The 8,536-nt window shown below is 34.3% G+C and overlaps 2 long non-coding RNA genes across 3 annotated transcripts; one reads left to right on the top strand and one right to left on the bottom strand.

Moving 5' to 3' along the window:
• Positions 1–207: 207 nt before the first annotated feature.
• Positions 208–1,563, top strand: LOC119693634. Its single transcript, XR_007267247.1, has 2 exons — positions 208–713; positions 1,039–1,563. It is a non-coding gene; the product is annotated as an uncharacterized LOC119693634 (long non-coding RNA).
• Positions 1,016–1,993, bottom strand: LOC119694689. 2 transcript variants are annotated; one of them, XR_007267249.1, is made up of 3 exons: positions 1,854–1,993; positions 1,364–1,557; positions 1,016–1,221 (listed from the first exon to the last, which is right to left on the bottom strand). It is a non-coding gene; the product is annotated as an uncharacterized LOC119694689 (long non-coding RNA). The 2 variants fall into 2 exon arrangements; XR_007267248.1 differs by having other exon boundaries at positions 1,459–1,557.
• Positions 1,994–8,536: the final 6,543 nt, after the last annotated feature.

The following is an 8,536-nucleotide window of genomic DNA, read 5'->3' as shown; positions in this document are numbered from 1 at the left end:
GGCCTGTAATTTCCCAAATTGTCTCTATCTCCTTTTTTGTGGAGTAGGGTCGTGATCGATGCGGACCATTGTTTCGGGGCTTGCTTGGTCTCCACCACATTGTTGAATAAGTCTTGTAGAGGTCTGTTTAGACATTCTGCCATTGATTTGAGAAGTTCATTTGTTATCTTGTCTTCACCAGTGCATTGCTATCACATAACTAAAGACATTGAACTTTGAAAGACAGCGCTGTCCAATGGCTATTGCTTTGGTGGTATCACATAACATTTGTGAATGGTAGAGTGAACGACTGGCTTTGCCAAACTGAAAGCCATTTGACCGTAAATACACTTGTGCAATATTTGTTTTCAGACATACCGTTGCGTTTTGTTCTCAAATTACATAATAGTTAAGATAGAAAAAAATCAGTCCAGAATAAATTATATTCATTAAATCCTTAAATAAAGATGATATCGAGCGATTATTTATCTTATAGATACTATAAGATAAATATTTATAATCTTTTTCGATAATAATTTATTGTTTTCAACATAATTATTTATAATGGTTAAACAAACCGCTTTGCTAAATGTCAATTACACCCAACATAAACTACTAAGTTTTCGTAAATTTTCGTGTTTTCTTTTATCTGAAGTGTTTTCCACGTGTTTTCATCTTTGTTTGAAATATATACGAGTAGGTCTATACTGCCGGAGCCGGATTTTATGCAAAAAGTAAGTAAAGTTTAGTTTGTACAACATATTTTCATTGTAAAATCATGCTACCTACTTTAATATCAAAATCACTTAAAATTACATTTACTAAATAACTTTCAATAGTGCACCTTTGCCTACCCCGTTAAGGAGCAGAGGCGTAGATGTGACTGTTTATGTTAAGTAGGGTTATAAATACCTAAGGTATTTCATTAATATTTTTAAAATATGTTAGTGTCTGCCCTTTGATTAGTGCCTGCCATAAAGATGGTTTGAGACGAGCTAGCTCGGATTTTATGTGGTCCATTAAAAAATAAGTAATGTAACATATAATTTTTATTTTCAGCTGTCGGAAGGGGTTGGTTAGGCGGTACGTGCTCGGCTCGTGGAGCTGGAGGAGCGTCGGCTCCGCCAGACGGATCGTCGCATCGACTTTGAGGAGCGTCGGCTGGCTGTGGAGACGCAACAACTCGCCGTGGAGGAGCGACGACTCGCCTTTGAGCAGGAACTAGGAACGCCAACTCGCCCCCTAAAACATGTTATAATATACTTACTGTGATTTTTATTATTTAATTGTAATATTGCTATAATATACTGTGATATTTATGTAGATCCATGGTAAATTATTATAATGACTGTTTAGATAATAAATGCAACAAATTAATACATACTTAACTGTGATTTTTATGTAGATCTAAGGTAAATTATTAAAATTGCCATGTTTAGGTAATAAATGCAACAAATGAAAACATAATATTATAGGTACTTTTTTATGCGAGAGGCCTATATAGTTAGGTGATACTAGGCCACAATTTTTTTCTGGTAAGTACATTCCATTCCCATAAAAGGCAACAGCAGCAAGAATCTAAAAGAAATTTAAAAAAAAATTAAGATATGTTAAACAGATTTAATATGTTCCAGTGTTCTAAAATATTCTTAGTGAATCGGTGACTTTTAACAGTATACAGTTTGTATATACGGGCAAGGGTTGAAAGGAATAGCCAGAAAAAGATGAAATTAGTCTGTTTCGCGCCGATAAAATATAAATAACAATAATAAACAAACAAACACTCACGCCTTGTACTAATGTACTCCCTTGCGGGGTAGGCAGTAATATAATTCTATGAATACGGGGGTAAAACTTGCCTAACATATACGCACCTTTAAATCAGCTGCTTATTCGCACAACCTGCTAAATTGTAGTCGGATGAGCCTAATTTTTTTCTGAACTCCTCGTCGGGTAGATTAAGTGGCTCACTGCGTGTCCTTAAAATTTTCGGTTTATTGCCAATTCCCTCTTCAGGCTTCGTTTTCCACCAATGCTATCAACAATATATGTGCCATCACAACACAGACACAATCCAAACAGTTAGTACCCAAATATTGAAAAATATTTGTTGAAAAACTTTGAAAGAAGTTAGTCAAGAGCAACTTCCTTCAATGGCAGAAATCGAAGGAAATAATTTCTTTCAAATCCATGGATATCAAAGACAGAATTGTTACGTGATACGATTAACTGTCAAAAACCTAAATTAGTTCATTCTTTTCAATGCTGGCTTTCCGTATTCTGGCTTTGCATTGACCATCATGTTACGTGATACGAAATTGTCAGTTGAAAGCAAGGATTGCCTTCAAGTCAAAGACAGTGAAGTTATGTGATAGCCATGCTGCTGAGGTGATTTGTTGTTTTTCTGAGATTTAATTGCATGCCGGATCTCAGGTTCGATTATTGTAGGAAGTTCTTCATTGATGTATGCATGGCATTCAGAATTAATTATGTCAATAGATGAAGTTGTTTCTGAGTGGTAGAGATCCCGATAGAACTCCGTTGCCTCGTTTATGATATCGGGACGCTTGGATAGAGATTGACCTTTTTTATTTTTCATGTTTACAGCCCACTTTGAAGATCGCTGCAGATCTTTGTATGCTTTCTTTATAGCTCCTGAGTTCGTTATGTGTTTCTCCAAAATGTTCAATCTGTAACTCTTTTTGTGCAATTTAATCTGTCTATTTATGTCTTTACTGATTTTTGAAATTTGTTCCTTTACTTCTCTAGTTCTTTTTGTCGTATATAACTGTTTCCTTTCCTGTAGTAGACATCGTATTTCGGTAGTTAATAGTTCATTTTTTGCTTTTGTAGAGACTGGTATTTGGTTCATCAAATCTTTCATAACGTTTTCTAGGTTGTTGTATTGAGTTTGTGTATCTGATGCCGATTTGACTGCAGTTATGAGCTTTTCTTCCCATTGTTTCCCGCTTTCTCCAGTTAGTTTTGGTAGATTTCTTGTTATGTTTTTTGGGATACATTTCCTTTTTTCCTGTAGTTTGTTAAAGCTATTTTGCATCTTATCATTCTGTGATCGGAATTATAATTCAAATTTCTTATGATATCAAAGTTTTTTATATCCAGCTTGTTATTAAGGATAATGTAATCTATTTCGTTTTTGTAGAGTCCGTCAGGGGATTGCCAAGTCCATTTTTCATCAGGTTTTATTTTGAAAATACTGTTTGAGAACTTCAAATTTTACTCCAGCGCGAATTCTACAAGTCTCTGGCCGTGTTTAGATCTTTTTCCGTGCGAGTATTTTCCAAAAATGGATTCCTCGCCTGGTTGTATCTCGCCAATTTGGGCGTTGAAATCGCCCATGATAATGAGATTTTTTGAATCAGCGCACTCTATTGCGTTCTCTATCGTTTCATAAAATAGATCTAGCTCTACATCTTTACATTTTTCAGTAGGAGAGTATGCTTCAATGAGAGAAAATTGGTAGTTTGAGAAATCTAATTCCAGTGTCGCTACTCTATCGGAGTAGCTCTTGAATCCGATAATATTTTCTTTTAGGTATCTTTTTACCAAGAAACCAACTCCGTATAAGCCGTTGGTAGTGGCGCTATGATACAATATAAAATCTTGGTATTCTTCCAAGCTTTCATTGCTTCTTCTTGTTTCATTTAATCCGATTATATCCCATTTCAATTCCTTGATGGCATAGCTTAGCTCTATAATTCTTTCATCGGAGAGTAATGTTCGTACATTAAAACTTGCTATGTGGATGTATTCGATCTTTCTATTTATATTTTTGTGTCTTATGTTCTCTTTTAAATTGGGTTCTTTCTTCTTGTTTGGGTCTAGGGGATCTAGGGGGTAGTGGTCGTTCTCCCCACGGGGACCAGCCGGATTGGGGAAATTGATGCTTTGAGCTATGTTTAATTTTGTTGCGTCCATCCTCTCTCGCTGCTCTCTACATTTGTTCGCTGCTCTATGTTTTCCGTTTTTGGTACAAAAATTTGATATGTTGCTTTTACATTCTATCTGTATTATACAGGGGGATGGAAGGTTTTTGTCTGACTCTCCCACGGGGACCAGCCTTTCTGGGAGGCATGAAGGAGGCTTTTGTTTTTGCTAGTATTCGGTGTTTGTTTTTGGGGGCTCTTGCAGGAATCGTTTAATATCATATTTATTTTTCTTTGCAGGTTGTATGGTGTTATTTGTATCAGGTGTGCTTTGTGTTTCTCTACAAATGGTTTCCGATGGTACTTTCGGTGAGCTAGACTTATTCCTCTTCCTTTCTCGTCTTTCCTGTGGGTTATTATTTTGTTGCAAGTGCATACTTACATCAACTAAATACGCTGTTTTCGTGTAGTCCGTGGTGTAAATGTAGGTACATTCATCTTCACCGTATTTATCGTTAAGAATATAATGAATACTTGTTTTGATAAATACCTTTGTTTCGATTTAATTTTCAGGCAATCACAGTATTAAGTAAAAGGTACAAATAATTATCTTATTTTACGTCAGCTTTCTATCTACTCGTATTGCACCGTTTAGCAATCATACATTTTTAAAACAGTATTATTATTTTAGTTCAATTATAATTTTATATTTTGATTTTTTAATTTGTTTTCGTTATTATTTTATATTTGTTGTAAATAATTTATACACTTAAGTAATATAAAATCAATAAAAAAAAAATGCCGTATGCGAATGCGCTTGTGAATACAATATTACTTAAATTGGCCACCACGAACAAAAAATACCTACCAGCGATCTGAATTTAAATTAATTAGTGAACAGATTTACCTCGCGCCTGCAAAAGATATCGAATGCGATAAACGTGGAGTAATTAAATGGTGGATCAACTGGTATTCAGAGGAAAGCATTTTATTAATAAACCCCGCCACTGCCACTACTATGTTGGCCCGAATAGAAATATTTCAATTTAGCTCCTGTTTTGTAGTGAACTATTCTGCTTTAATGAAACTATTACTCCACAGCAGTAAAAAACAAACTGCTCGAGACATCTCCTTCGTTCCATAATTACGTATATTTGAAGGAATAAAGAGTACTTTGGTATACGAATAAAGTTGGTTGAGAATCCAAACAATGTCGGAAAAGAGGAATTGTAAATAAAGACTTTTCTTACGTGAACCTGTTACCGAGAATACGAGGGACAATAAATTACTTCCAACTTGAGGCATGAGTACTGCACACATACACCTACACTCTCACACACAAACCAGGTCTTAGTACATCGATACGTCCACTTGAGTCTTTTGCTCAAAGTCATTTTATACCTATAAATGAAATCCGATTGTGCTATCCCTATTTGTAAGAATATTCAACGCGGATGGAAATATGGGATAAAAATAATATAAGTAGAAACAGGCTAACTCAGGGGATAACTAAACAACTTTTGTTCTATGTATTTTAAAAAATTAGAGCGACTCTGTCGCATATGTAAAATACAAATATCAGTATCAGTCGGAAGGGAGTGAGCGCAATCATAAATTTGCATTCACGGGAAAGTTTACTTAAGCCATTAACGATTATGATAAATGAGAGACCTCACAAGACCGACACTTCGAGAAGATGCTATGTCCCTCTCTTTCAATAGATGATTGATTTGACGGAAATTTTATGTCGGTTTTATGGATAACTCTAAAATGTTGTTTAACGCTTGAAAATAATAAATAAATCAACAATAAAATAAACTAGACTAAAAAGAACCGAGTCAGGAGAGAAACTATACAATTAGTTATCAATAAGTAAACACTAAATATTGCCGATCTCTCTTCTAAAAACTGAGTGCGTTTTACGTTTACGGTTGAATGACTAAACCGATTTTCATGAAACATATCCGTTGCCCACAACCACTACCGGCTACCTGTCTACTACTAGGAGGCCAGTTAAAAAGCGAGCCATAGGGTATCCAACTCCAAGTCCATTCCAACACTCCAATACTCATTTACCGCACCGGTCATCGGTTATTAGTAGGTCCATATTAAAATTAGATACTAAGAGACAGACAGATCGACTAACATACAGAAACCGCTGTTTTTCGCGTGGAGTTTAAAAATAGGCATCGTTACGCGTTCAGAGGGCGTTTTATATCAATCAGGTAAATGTCGGTCCGGCCCGGCGCCCGCCACTACCTCACTTCACTTCGTGTGAAATATTGATGCACGCGCGAACCTTTTTATGAGGATACTTTGAAAGGACGATGCCCATGACTGCGCGGAACATTTATGGCAATATACTCGTAGGTGGCTTGTAGAAAAGTTGATACTTAATGTATAACAAAAATTGTATTACTTACTTACATATAAGTACTTAATTTATGTTTATAGTATGTAATATTTCTGAAGTAAGTTAAGTTCCGATTAGAATTAGAAAACTATGAATTTGAGATCGAGTACGTAAAAGGCAAAGATAATGTGGCAGCAGACGCATTATCTCGAGTGATTCTAACATCAGATGAATTAAAATGTATGTACGACGGAGTAGTACACGTCGTGACAAGAGCACAAAAAGCCAAGTTAGAAAGAGATAATCAGGAGAATTCGGATAATAACGTGTCTATCAAAGAACAAACTAATCATGTTCCAAACTTATTGGATATGATTAAAAAGCCGAGTGATTCTGTTGAGTTAATATTTACAACAGAAAATAATTTAAACAATATGAAAGAAATTAGAGAAAGAAATGGATTGTTTGCGTATAATTGCTTTGCTGCTAATTTGACAATATATACTTGCCCATCATCTCGATCATATTTAACGCGAGCCGTATATGTGAGAGAGCTGGAGCAGTTTTGTATGAAAATAAATATTAATGAGATTTATATAATAAAAAATAATTATAATGAAAAATATATTAACTGGTTAAAAAAGGAAATAAAAGAAAATAATATGTGGTCTGGACCACGAATTTGTTTATTAAAAGGAGTAGAAAGGATTTATAACAAAGATGATAAAAAAGTTATTCTGAACGACTTTCACCTCTTACCAACGAGTGGACATGCTGGCGCTAGGCGTATGACTAACAATATAAAACAGTACTATTTTTGGCCAAACATGGATAATGAAATAAAGGAATACGTTAAAAAGTGTGACAAATGTCAAAAGCAAAAACATTCTGTACACACAAAAGAGCCGATGGTTGTAACTACAACGGCTACTACTGCATTTGATAAAGTGTTTTTAGACATTGTAGGCCCATTATGTAGGGATTATTATAACAATTCATATATATTAACTATTCAGTGCGAATTAACTAAATATATAGAAGCATATGCATTAGAAAATAAGGATCCATACTTTAAGCGTTTCTAAAGCATTCGTCGAAAATTTCATATTACGTTACGGAATTCCCCGCGAAATTGCCAGTGATAGAGGTACGGAATTTATATCTGCAACAATGAAGGAAGTATGCAAACTTTTAAATATAACCCAACTCACTTCAACAGCCTATCATCATGAATCAATAGGAGCCCTAGAAAATACTCACAAAACTTTAAACTCATACTTACGTATACAAACAGACAACGAACCAAGATTTTGGAGTAGTTGGATTCCATTTTGGGCATTTTCATATAATAATACCGTACATACCTCTACAAAATTTACACCATATGAATTGGTATTTGGTAAACGTTGTAATCTACCTAGTAATTTAAGTAAAACTGTTGAACCATTGTATAACTCTGAAAATTATTCATTAGAATTAAAATATCGATTACAAAAATGTCAAGCAGAGGCTAGAAAAAATTTAGTGGCATCTAAAGTTGAAAGGAAACAGAAATATGATGAATCAATTAAGCCAGTAAAGTATAACAAAGACGATTTAATCTTGATAAAAAATGAAGGAGGTAATAAACTTGATACTATTTGGATAGGACCATATGTTGTAATTCAGGACAATTCACCGAATGTCATAATTAATAAAGATAACAAAATCGAAACTGTCCATAAAAACAGGACAAAACCATATTTTAAAGATTAAATTGTCACCTATTTAAACCTAGCTACATTATAATGTTAGAATAAGTATATGCCATAGTTAGTAAGATTGTATAAGTATAAATATTTGAAAAAAAAAAAAAACAATAAACTATGTATTTTTTTTATTTTTTTTTATAAGGAGGGAGATGTAGGGGAGTATGTGTCTCTTACTTTAATATTAACTTACTATAATAACTAAAACCTATATACCAATGTAATGTACTAACATAGCTATAATGTAAGCTCACTCAGTGTATACGAGTCAGTCTTGGAATATACTCCTAACAATATGGTCGTTGTTTTCATTTAATACTCCAACCTCCTTACATGGCTTAATTTATATTTCTATTTCAGATTTAAAAGCGAATTATTGAACAGACAGCACCAAAACATATTGTAATGTTCCATCAATGCCGAAACATTAATGATTCCGCAAATAATGAATTTAAACTATGTTAGGAGGCTCCCGTAGGGTTTGTTGCGCTAGGAAGGGTTTTCCCGAGGGATTTTACGGTTTAAGACATTTATTTCTCAAAAAGATTTTTGCTGTGAAAGGTAGTCTA

Source organism: Plutella xylostella, chromosome 17 (genome assembly GCF_932276165.1).
Source record: "Plutella xylostella chromosome 17, ilPluXylo3.1, whole genome shotgun sequence".
In the NCBI taxonomy this organism is placed as follows: Eukaryota; Metazoa; Arthropoda; class Insecta; order Lepidoptera; family Plutellidae; genus Plutella; species Plutella xylostella.
Note: the sequence above shows the minus strand (reverse complement) of the source record. Positions and strands in the feature narration are given on the sequence as shown.